The 20,330-nt window shown below is 47.7% G+C and overlaps 1 protein-coding gene across 5 annotated transcripts in view; it reads left to right on the top strand.

Annotated features, from left to right (window-relative positions):
* Positions 1 to 20,330, top strand: part of CPT2 (carnitine palmitoyltransferase 2) — an 89,801-nt gene that overhangs the window by 48,400 nt on the left and 21,071 nt on the right. The window contains exons 9-14 of one of the 5 annotated variants that reach the window (XM_063655788.1): positions 1,722 to 1,856; positions 9,950 to 10,017; positions 10,639 to 10,761; positions 10,865 to 15,330; positions 18,332 to 18,477; positions 18,573 to 18,747. The gene's annotated coding sequence lies outside the window, so the exon portion shown is untranslated. Of the gene's footprint in view, positions 1 to 1,721; positions 1,857 to 9,949; positions 10,018 to 10,638; positions 10,762 to 10,864; positions 15,331 to 16,570; positions 18,478 to 18,572; positions 18,748 to 20,330 lie in introns of those variants that run through there. The other 4 variants (XM_063655796.1, XM_063655798.1, XM_063655791.1 and 1 more) reach the window with 4 other exon arrangements.

The raw sequence follows: 20,330 nt of genomic DNA, 5'->3' as shown, positions 1-20,330 counted from the left end.
CTGGCCAACATGGTGAAACCCCGTCTCTACTAAAAAATACAAAAATTAGTGGGGTGTTGTGGTGCGTGCCTGTAATTCCAGCTACTCAGGAGGCTAAGGCAGGAGAATCACTTGAACCTGGGAGGTGGAGGTTGCAGTGAGCCAAGATCATGCCATTCATTGCACTCCAGCCTGGGCAAGAGAGCAAGACTTCGTCTCAAAGAAAAAAAAAAAAAGGACATTGTGAAATAAAATAAAAAAAACACTTTCTCATAAAATTTACAATTTACAATTTTATCCATTTTTAAGCATGCAGTTCTGTGGCACTGAGTGCATTCAAATTGTTATGCAACGATCACCATCATCCATCTCCAGAACTTTATTTTTATTTTTTTATTTTTTTATTTTTATTTTTTGAGACAAAGTCTCACTTTGTTGCCCAGGCTGGAGTGCAATGGCACAATCTCGGCCCACTGCAACCTCCGCCTCCCTGGTTCAAGCAATTCTCCTGCCTCAGCCTCCCAAGCAGCTGGGATTACAGGTGTGCACCACCACGGCTGGTTAATTTTTGTATTTTTAGTAGGGACGGGGTTTCACCATGTTGGCCAGGCTGGTTTCGAACTCCTGACCTCAAGTGATCCACCTACCTCAGCCTCCCAAGTGCTGGGATTACAGGTGTGAGCCACCGCGCCCGGCCCAGAACTTTAAAAATATTCTCCAATGAAAACTCTTCATCTATTAAACAATAACTCCCCATTTTCCCTCCTCCCAGCCCCTGGCAACCATCATTCTACTTTCTCTGAATGCCACCACTCTACCTACTTCATATAAGTAGAATCATAAAATATTTGTCCTTACGTGGCTGACATATTTCACTTAGCACAATGTCCTCGACGTTTGCCCATGTGGTAGCATATATCAGGATTTCCTTCCTTTTAGGCTGCAGTGAATTATGATAGCGCCACTGCACCCCAGCTTGGGTGACAGAGTGAGAACCTGTCTCTTAATTAAAAAAAAAAAAAAAAAAAAAGAGGCCAGGCATGGTGGTTCACTTCTGTAATCCTACCACTTTGGGAGGCCAAGGTAGGAGGATCCCTTGAGTCTGAGAGTTTGAGACCAGCCTGGGCAACATGCTGAAACCCCATCTCTACAAAGCCCACAAAAATTAGCTGGGTGTGGTGGCACACACCTGTGGTCTCAGCTATTTAGGAGACTGAGGTGGGAGGGTAACTTGAGCCTGGGAGGCTGAGGCTGCAGTGAGCCAAGATCATACCACTGCACTCTATCCTGGGTGACAGAATAAGACCTTGTCTAAAAAAACAAAACAATTTCCTTCCTTTTTAAGCCTGAATAATATTCCACTGTATGTATAGATCACATTTTGCTTACCCATTCACCTGTCAATGGACATGTGGATTGTGTCTATGTTCTAGCTATTGTATATACTGCTTTTTAACTTAATCTATTATGAACATCTTTTCAGATGAATGATTAAATTTTCCCAATGCCTTTTTTAGTGGCTGCTTTATAGTACATTACCCGACTGTTCCACAATGTAGTTGACTGTTCCTTGAGGGTTGGAAATTTAGTTTGTTTCTGATTTTTTGCTCTAATATACAAGGCTGGAATAAATCCCCTACGAACAACATCTTTGCATGCCTGGCTGATTATGACTTTCAGACAAAAGAATGTGCACAGGTTTTGGCCTCCGGCACCCATTGCTGGGCCCTTTTTACAAGCAGCCTGTGCATCCCAGGAGACCTAAGCCTGAGCTGCCGCACACATCCCCATCCCTGAAGACCAGAGAGCACCGTGATGCCAGGGGTTCCTGCGCCTCCTGGAAGTGAAGAATGTTGCTGCAGCTCCAAGCTCGTAGGGTAAGTCCATGGGAATAAATCCAGGAGGACCTTCAGGGAGATTCCAATGAACTCCTGGTTATTCTGATTCTTTGGAAAATGAAATTTTCTGGTTAATTGAACTTTCTGACTGGCTGAATCCAGTCTAAATGCCTTCAAATAGACCCCTCCGTGGCACACCATCATGCTTCCCTTTTGTTTTGTCAGTTTGTTTGTTTTAAAGAAGGAGTTTCTCTCTGTCATCCGTGCTATAGTGTAGTGGCATGATCCTAGCTCACTGTGGCCTCCAACTCCTGGACTCAAGTGATCGTCTTGCCTCAGCCTCCCAAATAGCTGGGACTACAGGCTTGTGCCACCACACCCAGCTGATTTAAAAAAAAAAAAAAAATTTGTAGAGATGGGGTCTTGTTCTGTTGCCTGGGCTGGACTGGAGTGCTTGGCCTCAAGTGATCCTCCCACCTCAGCCTCCCAAAGCACTCCCAGCACCATGCCTTGTCCATAATGCATCTTAAAAATGCAGATGACATGTTATAATTTCACAGATATTGTTGTGAAATGTCTTGAGTGCCCAGAACAGGGCGAGCCACACAAAAGATGCAGAAGTCGAACAATGCTGGTTGTGGGACTACATGCAACCTGGGAGCTGTTGTTGAACTAAGTGCCCAGCAGGAGCTTGTTTTCTTATTATTTACTGATTATAAAATTGAGTACAGACTGCTCTCATCCTCCTTCCGTGGGGTTCCTTGATTCTCTTGGTTGTTTAGACTGTGGATAAACGGGCTTTTGGTAGTTGCTGGGGAGAAAGGTCAGCAGCAGCAGTGATGAGAAAGCAGCATGCCCACAGGAAGAAGCCTCGGAAGGGGTTCCTGAAAGGCTGCTCCGCCTGTGAGGTGCGGGAAGCACAGGGTCCTCCAGCTCAGTTAACCATGCATAGTGGCAGGCACCGCTCCTAAAACACAGAGTAGTCAATCTTCCTAGAAACTGCAAAAGGCTCTTCTGACTCTACTTTTTTTTTTTTTTAAGTATTCCAAACATCCTTTTCAAGCCCTGTTTAGCTCTTTCTATAGCTGTGTTTGGACAGGCTGAACAGATGAAATTTACTTAACACTTCCAGTGTGGGTCTTTGGTTGATCACTACAGAGCCTATGTTTTGAATAAAATTTTGAATTTGCACATCAGCAAGAATTCTGCCATGAGAATTTATTTTAACATAAAAGCCAAGACTGTTCTCCTTGCCTCCATCCCTCGTCTTTTCCTCCCCTCCTCCCTCTTCCCCTTGCTCCATCCACAATGGAATTCTCACCATTTTCCCAGAACACCATGCCCTTTCTTGTCTGTGTCTTTGCACGCTCTTCCCATTGCCTGGAGTGCCCTCTAGGTCCATCTAGTGACCCAAATAAGACTTTAAGCCTAAACACAAATGCCCCCTCTTTTCTGACGTCCTCATAGACACACCCCTGGTATAAAATCACTTCCTCCTCTGTGCACCGAATGGTGTCTCACCCATCCGTGACAGCACTTACCACACCATGCACCTGCTCACCTGCTCACCATCTGTCTCCCCAGAAAGACTGCCAGCTCCTCAAGGGCAGGGACCATGTCTCCTTCACTCAGCACCTTTGGCTCAAGAACACTAAGATATTTGGACCCTTGAAGTCTCAGTTTCCTCATCTGTAAATTAGGAAAAACATAACATCACTGAAGGAGATAGGGGAGGACTAAAGGAGCTGTGCTGTGCTTGGTACACAGGAAATATTCAGTAAAAATTCACCATTTTCGGGGATTCGTTATTTTAGAAGTTTACCAAAATGCTCCCTCCCCTCCTCCCTCTGCTCTCCCCTCTCCTCCCCTCCCCTCCCCCCCCTCCTCTCTCTCCTCTCCCCTCCCTCTCCTCCCCTCCCCTCCCTCCCCTCCCCTCCCCTCCCTCCCCTCCCCTCCCCTCCCTCTCCTCCCCTCCCCTCCCTCTCCTCCCCTCCCCTCCCCTCCCTCCCCTCCCCTCCCTCTCCTCCCCTCCCCTCCCTCCCCTCCCCTCCCTCTCCTCCCCTCCCCTCCCTCCCCTCCCCTCCCTCTCCTCCCCTCCCCTCCCCTCCCTCCCCTCCCCTCCCTCTCCTCCCCTTCCCTTCCTCTCCTCCCCTCCCCTCCCTCTCCTCTCCTCCTGCTTCCTCTCCCCTCCCCTCCCTGTCCTCTCCCCTCTCCTCCCCTCCCCTCCCTTCCCCTTACCTCTCCTCTCCTCCTCTCTCTCTCATATACACACACTCACACACACTATCACTCACACACACTCACACACTCTAACACACTCACCCACATGCGCGCGCACACGTACACACACACACACACACACACACTTGAGATGGCTGACCTAGAGGCCACCATTTGCCCCACGGGTAGATGCCAGAAATGGGCCAGCTTGAAACAGATGGCAAATCCTCAGCTCTGAAGGGCAAGCTGCCTGGTCTAGGCCTACAGGTATAAGAAAGAAGATATTTCAAGGAGGAAATGAAAAGGCAGAACAAGTTCCCCATCCCCTGTCACCATGCTTGGCTCTGAGCTGGAGACAGGTGAGAGGGTTTGGAGAAGGAGCAAGAGCTCTAGATGTGAGCGTGAAGGGACCTCTACCCTGCCTGGCTAGATAGCTTCAGGGTCGCCTTCCACATTCCCTCTTCACCCTCTCCACTCGCCTCTCTGCCCCGGGAAGTTGAGCTATAAACACACCAATGGGCCTCTCTGACCAGTGCCTCTGGTTGGATTCAGATCATGGGGAACAGTAACAGGACAAAGAAGGCAGGAGGAAAGTGAGGGTGGGTATTTATTCCGGGGCTTCCTTCTGCCAAGGTCCTATGGCTCTGGTCATGGTGGCTGCGGTGGTAACAGCACCTACGTTACTAGCTAGCTCAGGGATACTGCACTGGACATGGGTTTCCCCGCACCCTGCCCACACCTTCATAAATAATCTCTGTATTTAATTCTCTTCAAACCACACCATTTGAACATACCGTCGGCTCCCTGCCCCTGCCCTTCCATCCCTGGCCAAGGAGACACAGGTTAATGTTCCCCTGGAACTTGAGGGGACCCAGGAGTGGAGAAGATTTGCTCCCTGCCTACTCTCAGGAGTTTTTCGTGAGTTGCTGCCTTACAGATGTGTCTGACTCTGGGAATGTGAGGAGAACGACAAATGGGGCGGCATGGCTCATGTGGGCAAAATAGGGCTGGAGATAGTGTGTTAGTCCATTGTCACACTGCTATGAAGAAATACCTGAGACTGGCAATTTATAAAGGAAAAAGGTGGGGTTTTTTTGTTTTTTTTTTTTGGAGGCAGAGTCTCGCTCTATTCCCCAGGCTGGAGTGCAGTGGCACGATCTCGGCTCCACCTCCCAGGTTTAAGCAATTCTCCTGCCTAAGCCTCCTGAGTAGCTGGGATTACAGGCACATGCCACCATGCTCGGCTAATTTTTGTATTTTTAGTAGAGACAGGGTTTCACCATGTTGGTCAGGCTGGTCTTGAACTCCTGATCTCGGGTGATCGGCCTGCCTCAGCCTCCCAAAGTGCTGGGATTACAGGCGTGAGCCAAAGCGCCCAGCCAGGAAAAAGCTTTAATTGACTCAGTTCTGCATTGCTGGGAAGGCCTCAGGAAACTTACAATCATGGCGGAAGGCAAAGGAGAAGCAGGCACCTTTTTCACAGGGTGGCAGGAAGAAGTGCCAAGCAAGGGGGGAAAGCCCCTTATAAAACCATTAGATCTCGTGAGAAATCACTCAGTATCACAAGAACAGCATGGGAGTAACCACCCCCATATCAGGAATTTTCCCTGTAGTGACTCTGTTGGGGTATAGAGATATCAGAGAGAGAGAGAGAGAAAGCACGCTTGCAGATCAGCTGCAGATGAACTGATTGTCCGTGTGAGGGACGTGGCTGAATTCTTAGAGTGCTGTGATGGTTAATTTTATATGTCAGCTTGGCTAGGCCATGGTGCCTCGATCTTTGGTTAAACATTCTAACATTTTTCTGGATGTTTCTGTCAAAGTGTTTTTTGGAAGACATTAACATTTAAATGGGTGGATTTTGAGTCAACCAGATTGCCTTCCATGACGTGGGCGAGTGTCATCTAATAAGCTGAAGAACAAAGACTGACCTCCCCTAAGCAAGAAGAATGATGCCAGCAGGCTGACTGTGGGCTCAATCTGCAGCTCTTCCCTGGGTCTCCAGCTGCTGGCCTGTCCTGCAGACTTTGGACTTGCACCTCCACAATCACATGAGCCAATTCTTTAAAATAGACCTCTCTCTTTCTAGGTATAGATACACATCCTGTTGGCTCTGTTCCCCTGCCAAGATGGGAGCCAATCAATTCCAGCAGAATGTGTGGGGCCTCATTCGAATGAATGTTTGTGCCCTCTTGGCAGACATGGTGAATTATTCAAGAGCAGGAAGCCAGTTCAGAATGGAGCAAAGTGTTATCCTTGACTTCTTCCTCCAGCTTCCGTCCCCATCAATCTGTGTAGTGGCCAACCCTTCCCACTTCCTACATTTACTCTCTTTCTCATTGCTGCTCCTTAATCCGAGCCATCCATGGAAATCCCCAGCCGATAGCACGGGACACTTGACGGTCTAACTCTCAGCATTCATCCCTCTCGTTCCCAGCATTTGCTCTATGCATCAGGCATGCAGACCCTTCCCCACTACTTGTAGAGCCCATGCTCCTTTATACCTCTTGTATTTCATTCACCAAAAGTCTCTAATAAGTGCTGACTGTGTACAATCCTGTGCTAAGGGCGGAACACGTGGTCCCAGGTTTCAAAGAGCTCAGAATCTAAGGAAAAGAGAGGCTTGGAAATGGATTAAGTGCAACCACGTCCAGGCTACAGAGGGGAGGAAAGAAGCCCTGGTGAAGGCTCTTTGCAGAGGGAGGGAACGTCTTTATTTTATGCATGTTCTTCCCTTTGCTACCTTGCGCCTCTTCACCAGGAAACATCTCATCCTGCAGCTAAACACCGTCTCCCTACTCAGTGGTATCTACTGCCACCTCCATGCTCTGTCCAGAGCTACTTCATTGTTCCCTTCCCAGTGCTCCTTCATATTTTCTATTTACTACTTTCTTCCTTTATTACATCAAGTAATACTACCAAATACCGCTCCTCTAGCGTTTGCCCTGTGCTGCGCATGTGCTCGCCCTGCAGCCACCTTGGGGCAGGTACTATCGTATCATATCGTATCATCATTGGCTCAGGGTGTAAGTATCTTGCTTAGTAACTCATGGCTCGTGAAGTTAGTCATTTCATAATCTCAAGTTGCTGAGCACTTGTCTGGCACAGAGTAGAGAGCAAATATTTGTCTAATGGAAGTGTGTTTGTGAAAATGCTGGGCTGTGTAAGCTGAACAGAATGGAATAACATCAGCTAGAGGGGTTTGCCAGGGAAGACTTCAAAAGCAGAGGGCATTTGTTTCTCTCTTGCCACCACTAATGTTTTTCAGTGTCTGGGGCGAGAGCCAGGAGAGAGAAGCCAGGTAGGCCCATCGTTGGGAAAGGCCACAGCGCCTTGCTGCCACCCACTGACAGCAGCATGGAGCGCTGCAGTTCCGGGACTGCCTGTGCAGGGGGCCATCCCTGGTACCATGCCCCTCTCCCTTCTGTGTGCCAGCTGGGCTGTCTCCCTTTCCTGGCCAGGGCTGTCCCTGCTGAATGCCAAACATCTGCAGACAGGGTTTGCAAACAGCTGGCTCAAAGTTCTAAGCTTTTGTGATCTCATCCAAGTGCCTGGCTATGGGGAACAGGCTTATTTTCCTGGGCTACCAGCTCTGGAGTGGTGGAAATTACATTAGGCTTGGATTCAGAGGCCTGCATTTGATTCTCAGCCCTGCCACTTTACAGCTAAATAAATGATACTGAACCTCTGTTTCCTTCGCTGTAAAATGGAAATGATGATTATTCCTACGTCATAGGGTTGTTAGGGGAGTAAGACAATAGACATGGGGCATGCTTGTAACTGTGTTTTGCTGAAAACGTGTGAGAGTGTCAATAATTCAAAGAACCAAGAGTTCCTCAAGTCACAGTCATGCCAAGATGTCTAGGCAATCCCTTCAGTTTATCTCAGTTCATTATTGAGATGGGAGGTCTACATAGCAGGGAAATTAAGTGTTGCACTGAATGGACCAGATTTAGTTATTCATCAAGGTGGGCTGACACCTTGGGATTAGCATAGCATCTGGAGGTGGAAACTCTGGAAATGAATCCCCAAGTGCTGTTTGTGTAATCTAAGCATCATTTCTTCAGTTCTAAAATTGGGGCCATAATCTCCACATTGTAGATGCCCTTGGACCCAGCAATCTTGCCCTTGGATTATATCCCAGAAGGCGTGTACGGTGATGTGTAGAAGGATATTCGTCATGGTGGTGTTTGTGGTAGCAGACAGGAGAGATACTGGAGGTTTTCACCACCAGGGAATGGATAAGTCAACTACAGTGGATGCACCTGTGGAATTCCCGACAGCAGGCAGAAGCAATGGACTAGATGCACACAGAGCAGCATGGAGAATTCTTCAAAACAGTGTTGGGTAGGCTGAGCATGGTGGCTCACGCCTGTAATCCCAGCACTTTGGGAGGCCAAGGCGGGTGGATCACGAGGTCAGGAGATCAAGACCATCCTGGCTAACATGGTGAAAACCCGTCTGTACTAAAAAAAATACAAAAAAAAAAAAAAAAAATTTGCCAGACGTGGTGGCGGACGCCTGTAGTCCCTGCTACTTGGGAGGCTGAGGCAGGGGAATGGCATGAACCTGGGAGGCGGAGCTTGCAGTGAGCCAAGATTGCACCACTCCACTCCAGCCTGGGCAACAGAGCAAGACTCCATCTCAAAAGAAAAAAAAAAAGTCACCTAATTAGAACAAAAGACACTCCTATCACCCAGAAAATTCCAAGAGATTAGGAGTTTTGTGTCAGAAACTGGGGTCAAAGACAAAATATTAGAACAGAAGATGTACCTAGCACTCTCATTGCAAATTACAAGTGTTTTAGGAGCTCTGTGTCAGGAATCATGGATGAGGAACAAAAAAAATTCTTATTATAAATCATAATATTGGGGGTGTAGAGTAAAACAAGAAAAGAGAAGAGCATTGCATATCAGTGATAATAGTAGACTGTTAACCTAGATGTTAACCTGATGTTAACTCAATTTCCTGCAACAGAAAATGTTTTAAATGTCTATCCTGAGGTGTTGTAAGAATCAGACATAATATTCGTAAAGGTTCCTGACACAGTGCTTGGCCCATGAGAGATGCTGCAGAAATGGAAGCTCCTTTTATCATTCCCTCATTGATCAAATAATGTACCAAGTGCCCACTTTGTGCAGGACGCTGTGCAAGGATCCATGGGAGAGACAAAGACTGGGTGTCTCTCAAGAACTTGAGCATAGCAGATGGGACAGAATGGCAATGGGAGGGGAGAGCCCTCATCTGAAGCTGCAGAGATGACACTATCAGACCTCCTCAGCTTCCAAATTGAGGCTCCAAGAAGTGACTTGCTCAAGGTCACACAGCCAGTTAGGGGCTGAGCTAAGGGCAACTGCCTAGGTCTCCAGGGCCTTTTCAGAGCATCACCCAAGCTGGTGTGGCTGGTGGGGTGACTCAGATTCTTGACTTCACCGCACAAAAGAATTTGAGGGTGGGTCCAAAGTAAGAGTAGGCAAAGAAGTTTATTGCAAAGTGAAAGTACACTCTCAGAGGCAGAGTGGGCTGCTCAGAGGCAGAGACAGCCCCCAATGTCCCAAGGGAATTCCCTTTATGAGAGCTGTACATATATATGCATGAAATACTGGTGAGGTGAAGTGCAAAGGCTGACCTATGGTTGGTGTATGCACTCAGCATCTACATGCTCTCACATGCATTGCATGTTATCACTAGCACAGAAAATCACCCAGAGGTGTGTTTATTAAAATGAGGAAAAATCACCAAGTTAAACCTTGAGCCTAGCTGCTCATATGAGACCCAGGAGAAGTCCTTAGTCCACCCCCACAAGCCAGGAATTTGTAGCTAATAGCTTCTTGGGGTTTTAGTGCTGATTGGCTAGAGATTGGGGAAGCTGCATCACATCATGAACAATGGGTTTTTGTTCTCTTTCTCAGGTGGTACTAGGTATCAGGGACTTGTAGCCATCTGGCGGTCTGCCGGTAGCCTGTAGGACTGCTTACAGGTAGGTGCTGATGCACAAGGGGGGCCTGCTTTGAAAGGAGCCCACAGGGCTTCACACTAGGGGACAAGTCAGTGTGGCCTCCTCACCTTCCTTGTCCTGCCTCACCAATACCTCTGAATCCAAGAGAGTGGAAGGCTGGTACCTCCTGTCTCATCTTCTACTCTGACAATCCTCCCTCACACCCCTCTTCGGTTTACCCACTCACCCATGTGCATGTGTGCAACGGAGAAATAAATTAGGAGATTGTTTTAAAAATGCAATTTGGTAGCTAAAATCTTTCTGAATAGGGGGTCCATGGGAAAAAAGTGAAAAGGTTCTGAACCCTGGCAGAGATGAAGCTCTAAGGAGCAAAATTCCTTGGGATGGTTAATTTTACATGTCAACTTGACTGGGCCATGGGGTGCCCAGATAGTTGGCTTACTTCTGGGTACATCTGTGAGGGTGCTTCAAGATGATTTTGGTGTTTGAGTTGGTGGCTGAGTAAAGCAGACAGCCCTTCCCAGTGTGGGTAGCACCATCCAATCTGTCAGGGGCCTGAATAGAACAAACAGGCAGAGGAAGGCTGAGTTTGTCCTCTGCCTGGCTGCCTGAGTTGTGACATTTGTCTTCTCCTGCTCTCAGACTGGGATCATAGGCTCCCCTGGTCCTTAGGCCTTCAGACTTGTACTGAATGACACCACTGACTTTCCCAGGTCTCCAGCTTGCAGATGGCAGGAAGAGGGGCTTCCCAGCCTCCACAGTCATGTAAGCCAATTCCTTACAATAAATCTCTTCATATCTACACATCCTATTGCTTCTGTTTCTCTGGAGAAGCCTGACTAATACATTCCTGTTTTCCCTTTTCCAGGCCTGCCCAATTGCTTTAGTGATTCCAGGTCAGAGTCTTGCAATCAGAAGCAACTCCTACCCTCAGCCTTCAAAATTGGCCGTCTCAAATCTTACTAGCCAATGGCACTCCAAGGAGAGGGAGGAGCAGTGTCCCTATAAGCCCCTTCCAGCCTTTATCATCCTTTTACTTGTCCCTAAAATATCCTGTTCACCAAAGATGGCAAGAGCGCCTCCTGAGAAGGAGGAGCAAGGGCGTCTCCATGGAGCCCCGCTCTCTGAGCTCTGACTGGGGATGGGGCAAGGAGAGAACTCTGGGTCTGACGGGGTGCCATGTGCCAGGCAGCAGGTCCTTGTGAAGTCTCCAGAGATGTGAGGAGTTGGTCATAATAGCCCAGGGAAGGAGAGGTGGACGTGGCAAAGGGGAGAGACAGGTCCCCAAAGGCTTTGCTGACATCTTGCCAGCCTTGATTCACCAGAGCTATAATGGCCTTTCCTACTATTTCAGAAAAACCCAAAACTTTCCCCACAGAGTTCAAAATGAGATTGGCAAGGAGCTGAATACCATATTGGTTTTCTGAGATGAGCACAGTCAGCACGCTAGCTCCGAGTCAGAAAGGACAAGAGAGGAGGGCGAGACAATTCTCTAAGTGATGGGAACCTTCCCTGTCTGGGAGTTTGGCTCAGCTGTGAGCTGGGTTAATGTGGCTGCGGAAGGGAAGCATGGCTCATGCCAGCCAGCAGGGACACTGTCCCAGTGCTGCGCTGAGCCCTCATAGACTGGCTCCATTTACCTCTCACGCAGCACCCCATGAGCTGAAAGCAGTTCTGTGGCCATGTTACACATAAGGAAATAAGATGCAGAGCTGATGACTTGCCCAAGATCACACTACTGGGGAGTGGTGGAATTAGAATTTGAACCCAGATTGCCGAGCCCATAAGCCTAACCACTAATCAAAACAGCAGCTCAACTGTAGCTGAGTCATTAGGAATCTCCCAGCTTATGGCTGAGAAAGCAAGAAAAATTAATCTTTACCATGCAGGGCCGGAGTCAAAGTGCACGTCATTCAGTGCACGTTTCTTCTGAAGAATATTTCTTATGGAAATGCATTCTGCGGGGGCACAATGGCTCATGCCTGTAATCCCAGCACTTTGGGAGGCTGAGGTGGGAGGATCACTTGAGGCCAGAAGTTTGAGACCAGCCTGGGCAAATTAAGGAGACCTTGTCTCTACAAAAAATTAAAAAATTAGCCCAGCATGGTGGCATGTGCCTGTGGACCTAGGTACTCAGGAGGCTGAGGTGGGAGGGTCACTTGAGCCTGGGAAGTCGAGGCTGCAGTGAGCCATGATCGCACCACAGCACTCCAGCCTGGGTAACAGAGTGAGACCCCATCCCCTCCCCTGACAAAAAAAGAGATAAATATATTCTAGGGAAACATCAATCTATAACCATAATTCCTATAGTCTCAGTATCATCTCTTATTTTTTGGGGGGCTGCCTGCTCATTGAACAGCAGAGCATGGCATGGGGTTTCATCACATCCAACATACAACCTCCCTTCCATCCTAACTGATTTTCCACAGTGTTTCTCAGCACTGTCATAGAACTACCGCTTATGGAATGTATGAATGACATTATTACAAGATGTTTAAAGAGATTTAAAAGTATAAAACCTGAATAAAAGCCACCACAATCACTTGGTGTGTGCAAACAACACCCCCGTTCAGACATCACTGACAGGACGTGTCGGGGATTTCACCTTACCGGCTAAAGTGGCGCCACCGTGTGGCAAGAATGTAAACGCTATTTGCGATGGACTTGGATAGGCAGCTTTGAAATTACGTGAGCCTTAGTTCTTTTTATTTAATTGGTAAGAGTTGCATTATTCCAAAGTTGTAGGCATCAAGTCAGACTTTATTAGTATCACGTGTCATATGATTTCTAATTCCTATCATTTAAGTTGGGCCGATAGGGACCCCTCCGTGCCGTGTGGTGAGTGCTGGGATTTGGGCATGTGCTGGGCATCTGGACATGACAGGGCCTAGAGGAGGAGGTAAAGTGTAGGGAGGTTCCCAGAGGAGGTGACCTGTGAGTCAGATTTTGAGAGTTTTCCAAAGGAACACACAGAAGTGGACAGCAGAGAAAAGGGAGGACGATGTTCAGGCACAGAGAGCAGAGTAGAGAATGCCAAAACATCGCAGAAGGACATGAGGTATTGGTGAAAGGTTGGGTGTTTAGCTGTTGTTTTGATTGGTGGTTAGGCTCATGGACTAGGGAGTAAGGCAGTCTGGGTTCACATTCTATTCCATCACTTCCCAGTAGTGTGATCTTGGGCAAGTCATCAGCTCTGCATCTTATTTCCTTATGTCTTGAGAGGGGAGTGGAGGTGGAGCTGGGGCTAGAGAGGAGAGTCAGGGCTGGGTGGAAAATGCCATACGTGCCATGAGAAGGAGCCTTTCTCCTGCAGGGATGGAGGTCACTGAAGGACAGGCAGGTCTGTGTTTAGACAGATTACCAGTAGCAGGGTGAATGTTGGACTAGAAGAGAGAAGAAACCACAAACAGGGGAACTAGTTAGCAGACCGTTGAAGAAGTCTCCCATCCCTTCATGAATTCTACAAATACTTACTGAATGCCCACACTGTGCCAGCGACTGTTCTGGGCATTAGAGATCTATAAGACAACAAAATAAAGACTGCTGCCCTCTGGGAGCCTACACTCTACTAGGGGGAGACAGGCAACAAACATATAAATATTATGATATATAGTGTTTCAGATAATATGAAAAGCAATGGGAAAAAAATAAAGCAGGGAAGGAGGATAGAGAATGTGGGCAGAGTTGCAATTTTAGATAAGATGATCAGCGAAGGCCCTGGTGAGAAAAGGATTAAAAGGCCTAAAGGGAGTGAGGGAGGAAAGCATTCCAGGTCCCAGGGAAAGCCTTCCAGGCAGAGAGAACAGTGAGGGCAGAGGCTGAGGTCAGAGCATACCTGGTGAGATCTTGGAAAAGCAAGGAGGCCAGTGTGGCTGGAGCAGAATCAAGGCAGGCAAGGTGGGGGCCAGGGGCAACATCAGAGACATGGGGAGGGGGCAAACTGTGTAGGGTGGGGTTGGCAAAGCTTATCTGTTAAGGGGCGGACAGTAAACATAATATTTCAGACTTTGTGCACCACATGGTCTCTCTTGCAACTGCTGAACTCTGCCCTTGTAGTGTGAAAACAGCCACAGACCAAATGTAAAAGAATAAACATGGCTGTTTCAACAAAACTTTACTTACAAAAATGGGTGATGGGTCAGAATGGCCTGCAAACCATAGTTTGTCAACCCTGGTGTAGGCCATTAGAGGCACTGAAGGTCTTAGTTTTACTTGAATAAGATGGAGAGCTATCACAGGGTTTTGAGTAAAGAAGGAGCACAATGTAACTGATGTTGCATTCAGATCATTCTGGCTGCTGTGTGAGAATAGACTGCATGGGAGTCCGGAGTGGAAGCAGGGAGACCAACTCTATTATTTATTCTCTGAGTGACCTTGGGCAAGTCACACAGCCTCCCTGGCCTTCAGTTTCCTCTTTTGTAAATTGGGGTAATAGTGTAATGATACCTAGCTTATGGAGCTGTTGTGAAGAGTAAATGAATCAATATATGCAAAGCATGTGGGAAGTGCCTGGCACACAGTAAGCACTATATATGGTAGCCATTTTTATTAATGCAGTCATTTAGACAAGATACAATGATGGCTTGAACCAGGCTATGCTGGTAAAAGTAATAAAAAGTGATCTGATTCTGGACATATTTTGAAGGTAGAGCAAACAGAATTTTCAGATGATTTGTATACAGGGTGGAGAGAAAGAGAGAAATTAAGGAAGATTTAAACTTTTTTGTCTGAGTAACTGAAAAATGGAGTTGTTCTTTACCTAGAAGAGAAAAGCTGTGGGAAGAATGAGTTTTCAGGGGAGCATGAAGAATTCGATGTTAGACAGTAGGATCTGTAAGCCTCATTCAGAGGAGAGCTCATTGAAAGTTAAGGAGATGAGAAAGAACCAACAAAGATAATGGAAATGAGGCAGACAGCGAGGTAGGCAGAAAACTAGAAGGACATGGCATCCTGGAGTTCAAGGGAGGAAGGCATTGCAAGGAGGGAGGTGTGCATCAAATTTTGATAGGTCAGGTAAGCTGAGGATAAGAATCACTGGGTTTAGCAACGTAGAAGACTGGAGCAGTTTTGGTGGAGTGGTGGGTACGCAAGCCTGAGGGAGCAGGTTTAACAGAGAATGGAAACTGAGTGTTTGCACACAGCAAGTAGAAACAGCTGTTGGGGAAAACTGGCTGAAAGGGGAAGATGGGAAATGAGGCCATAACTGGGGCAAGCCATGAGGTCCAGACAGAGATGACAAGTGATAATGGAGCAATAGATATCAAGGGCCTTGGAAGACGGGATGAAGACGAGTCCAAAGGCATTTCTGATGAAGAGGACCTGGAGACTGTCAAGGTGTGTGGAGTGAGGGAGAAGTCTAGGCTGGCTCCCGGGTTCCTGGCATGCATAACTGAGGGGGTTGTTGGGAGCAGCATCCCTTCTCTGTGCTTTGGTAGCATCTTGGGCATGCTGCTATTGCTGCATACATTGCACTGTCATATAATTGTTTATGAGTCTGCCTGCTATTTGAAGGCTGTGCCATGTTCCATATTTATCTCTGTGCAACTGGTGCAGAGTGAGTGCTTGGAAGCGAAGCAGCAGCTCCGGGAAGGCCGCAGTTTCAGTGGTCTGGTCTTGACAAGACAGCGATTTCTTTCTTCCATGCCCCATGATACAGCATATTTCTCCTGTTCTGTCTACATCTCTGTAGGGTCCAGCCCTACATGGCCTGTGGGTTTTTCTCTTCGTGTGCGGAGATGAGAGATCGTAGAAATAAAGACACAAGGCAGAGATAGAAGAAAAGACAGCTGGGCCCAGGGGACCACTACCACCAAGGCGCAGAGATCGGTAGTGGCCCCTAATGCCTGGCCACGCTATTATTTATTGTATACAAGGCAAGAGGGCAGGGTAAGGAGTGTGAGTCATCTCCAATGATAGGTAAGGTCGCGTGAGTCACATGTCCACCAGACAGGGAGCCCTTCCCTATTTGGTAGCCGAGGAGGAGAGAGAGAGGACAGCTTATGTCATTATTTCTTCTATGTATTTCTTGGAGAGATCAAAGACTTTAATACTTTCACTACTTCTGCTACTTCTACCTAGAAGGTGGAGCCAAGTGTACAGGGCAGAACATGAAAGTGGACCAGGACCGTGACCGCTGAAGCACAGCATCAGAAGGAGACGTTTAGGCCTCTGGATGGCTGTGGGCGGGCCTGGCTAATGTCAGGCCTTCCACTAGAGGTGGTGGAGCAGAGTCTTCTCTAACTTCCCCAGGGAAAGGGAGACTGCCCTTCCCGGTCTGCTAAGTAACGGGTGCCTTTCCAGGCACTGGCGCTACCGCTAGACCAAGGAGCCTTCTAGTGGCCCTGTCTGGGCATAATAGAGGGCTCACACTTGTCTTCTGGTCACTTCTCACCATGTCCCTTCAGCTCCTATCTCTGTATGGCCTGGTTTTTCCTAGGTTATAATTGTAGAACAAAGATTATTATAATATTGGAATAAAGAGTAATGCTACAAACTAATGATTAATAATATTCATATATAATCATATCTATAATCTATTTCTAGTATAACTATTCTTATTGTATATATTTTCTTTATTACACTGGAACAGCTTGTGCCCTTGGTCTCTTGCCTCGGCACCTGGGTAGCTTGCCGCCCACACATCTCCACTGCCCTTCCTTTCCAGAGATGCCAATGGATTCTTATCTAAGATGCCATAACTCAACCATAGTTAATAGAGAAGTATGGTTGGCATTCCATCAGGATCCCAGAGCTGAGTATGACCACCAGGGCTACAACCCAACTGTTTCCAGTTGAGTTTCTGGAACCCTGTTAGGTGTGGTTGTCTGGAATCTGAGCTGTTGCATCCCTATCCCCATATGACTGACCCTGACATCTTTTAGAAGTTGATTCAGTGGTTCCCTAACATTGGTGTGGCCCACTGATCCTCCATGCCCAGAATCTTCCCCATGGACGATTCCATTTTCTGCTTTTTAACACAAGCCAGCAATCCAAGCTCTAGGAAGACAAACTTTACACTGATGAAATGACTAAATACCTCTTGGTGCTGAGGAAGGGCTATTTTTATATTTCCAATGCTTTATGGACTGTTGTGAGGCCTCAGAAATCCAGGCTCCTCTGAAGTACATCCTCTTAGGCAACAGCCCCACCCACAGTCCCCTGTCCTACCTGACAATAAAAAACCGAGGTGCATGGGCGAGGCTGAGGAAGAAGCTGGTGAGCAACAGCAACACAAGGCAGTGAAGAGAGGGCACTTGGGAATGTGGCAGTGAAAAAAGTCAACCTGTGTCTCAGTGATGTGTGTGTGAGGGACCCAAACATTCAACCCAGATCACATTCTATGGGAAAGGTGAGGATTAAATGAAATGACATAGATACAGCACAGGGTGGGCAGTTAAGAATTTTTAGCTGCCTTTTTTTACTATTTGAAATGTGCATTATAAATTACAAAGTGACAGATGCTAGTTGCTAGGATGAGGCAGGTACCAGTCCAATGGACTAGACCAGTGTTTCTCAGACTCTAATGTACCTAAGAAACAGCTGGGGATCTTGTTGATCTGTGGATTCTGTTTCAGCAGGTCTAGGATGATGTCTGAGATCCTACAGGTCTAACAAGCTGCCAGGTGATTCCAATTCATTGAACTAATGCCTGATGACCTGAGGCAAAACAGTTTCATCCCGAAACCACCCCCCACCCCCCACACCCTGTCCACGGAAAAATTGTCCCTAGTGCCAAAAAGGTTGGGGACCACTGCCATATGGACGATGCCCTTGACCCTCCCAAAGGAACATTTCCCCATTCCTCACTCACTGGGGGTACGTCGCTGGGAAAGTATGAGAAGCCCCAGCGGCCGCCCTCATGTGGGGATAACAAGATATACACACAAAAAGTGAGCTTCTGCCACGGGAATTCAGGCCTGATGCAGTCTGTGACGTGAGGATGTCTCAGGCACTGCCATGCAGATGAGTGGGAAATGAAGGGGACTGATGGGAAGTGCCCTGAGGTGACAGGAGGGAGAAGTTCCTGAGGGAGCCACAATAGTCAGGGAGGGTTCGGGGGATTGGCGGATAGAAGGAGGCCTTGAAAGGAAAATAAGAGTTGTACAAGCAAGAAGGAGACAGAACAGGTATTCCAGGTGATGAGAAAAGTATGCCCAAATTTTGGAAGCCAGAAAGAGTTTGGGATACTCCAGGGAGAGTGAAAAGACAGCCTGGCTAGAGGAAATGGGTCCTGAAGGAGAGAAATGAGAAATCATCCTGGAAAGGAAGTCTGGGGCTGGTTCCTGAGGGAAGTCCCCTGAGATCCAACATCTTCTTCTGTTCTTTCTACCCACAGGTCAGGAATTACACAGATATTGTTTGCTCTGCAGACCTGAGCTGCCTCTAAAGGGTGCTGATTACACAGCCTTCTTCATCTCAGCCTACGTCCAGATGGATCACAGAATCCTCACCACAAGGGAGCTGGCCAGCCTGGCCTGGAAGGTGGGGCCTTTCCTGCCATTGGTGCCTATTGCTTTGGGCTTGCATACTCAGTACAGGTTGACACCTAACTGTAATGCCACCTGCTATGCCAACAGGACCATCCAGAAACTCAACCAAGGCACCACAGACTGCCGGGGAAAGGTTCTTGCTGCTTTAAATAACATGTCCAGGCCGGGCACAATGGCTCACGCCAGTAATCCCAGCACTTTGGGAGGCCGAGGAAGGCGGATCACCCGAGCTCAAGAGTTCAAGACCAGCCTGGCCAACATGGTAAATCCTGTCTCTACTAAAAATACAAAAAAAAATTGGCTGGGTTGGTGGCACACACCTGTAGTCCCAGCTATTCGGGAGGCTGAGGCACGAGAATCACTTGAACCGGGGTGGCAGAGGTTGCAGTGAGCCAAGATCACACCACTGCACTCCAGCCTGGGTGACAGACCAAGACTCTGTCTTAATAAATAAATAAATAACAAGTCCATCATCGGTTACGCCCTGACCAAATGGGCTAGGGGACATGAGGATCAATGGGGAGGGGGAAAAAAAGGAGCAGATACCTCAGCTCAGGTCCTCATCCCCAGCTGGGTTCCCTTCTCCTCCAAGGAATCCTTTCCAGGGGTAGAGAAAGAGGCATCTTAGTCAGGCAGCCAGGGTCCCTGGAGGCCAGACTTTTTTCACCCCCTTTCATATGTGAAGAGGCTGAATAATCATCTTGTCCCCCTGTATTAGCTCATTCTCACATTGCTATAAAGAACTACCTGAGACCGGGTAATTTACAAAGAAAAGAGATAGAGCCAGGCATGGTGGCTCATGCCTGTAATCAAAGCACTTTGGGAGGATGAGGTAGGCAGATCACCTGAGGTCAGGAGTTCAAGACCAGCCTGGCCAACATGGTGAAACCCAGTCTCTACTAAAAATACAAGAATTAGCCAGATGTGGTGGCCTGCGCCTGCAATCCCAGCTACTCAGGAGGCTGAGGCAGGAGAATCACTTGAACCTGGGAGGCAGAGGTTGCAGTGAGCCAAGATCACACCACTGCACTCCAGCCTGGGCAAGACAGTGAGACCATATCAAAAAAAAAAAAAAAAAAAAGAAAGAAGAAAAGAAAATAAAGGAAAGGAAAAAAGAAAAGAAAAGAGGTTTAATTGACTCATGGTTCCACAGGCTGTACAAGAAGCATGGCTGGGGAGGCCTCAGGAAACTTACAATCATGGCAGAAGATGAAGGGGAAGCAGACATGTCTCACATGGCTGGGGGAGGAAGAAGAGAGAGTGAAGGAGGAGGTGCTACATACTTTAAACAATCAGATCTCATGAGAACTCACTCACTATCAAGAGAACAGCAAGGGGGAAATCTGCCCCCATGATCCAAACCATATCACCTGCCTGTATTTTGTGTGTGTGTGTGTGTGTGTGTGTGTGTGTGTGTGTGTGTGATGGGGTCTCACTCTGTCACCCAGGCTAGAGGAGCATGATCATAGCTCACTCACTGCAGCCTCAAATTTGAGGGATCCTCCTGGGCTCAAGCGATCCTCCTGCCTTAGCCTCCCAAGTAGCTACGACCGTGCCTAGCTAAAGTACCAAACTCTTGATTTCAGCTCCTTTTGTCATCATTTGTCCATTTCTCCTACAATCTTAAATTTTTTTGACTGGGGTTTCTATGTTGCTGAATTTGGTGACATTTTCACTAACCCAGAACGCACACACACAGCCCCATTAAAGTTCTTTCCTTCAATGAAATTGGCAAAGGGGCATAAAGAAAACTGGAACCTAAGGACCCAGTGAGGAAGCAAAGTTCCACTTTCCACTGGAAACTTGTCTTTTACAATAATCCCATCACACCTAGGAGGCTGGACC

This window comes from Pongo pygmaeus, chromosome 1, assembly GCF_028885625.2.
Source record: "Pongo pygmaeus isolate AG05252 chromosome 1, NHGRI_mPonPyg2-v2.0_pri, whole genome shotgun sequence".
NCBI classification, from domain to species: domain Eukaryota; kingdom Metazoa; phylum Chordata; class Mammalia; order Primates; family Hominidae; genus Pongo; species Pongo pygmaeus.
Note: the sequence above shows the minus strand (reverse complement) of the source record. Positions and strands in the feature narration are given on the sequence as shown.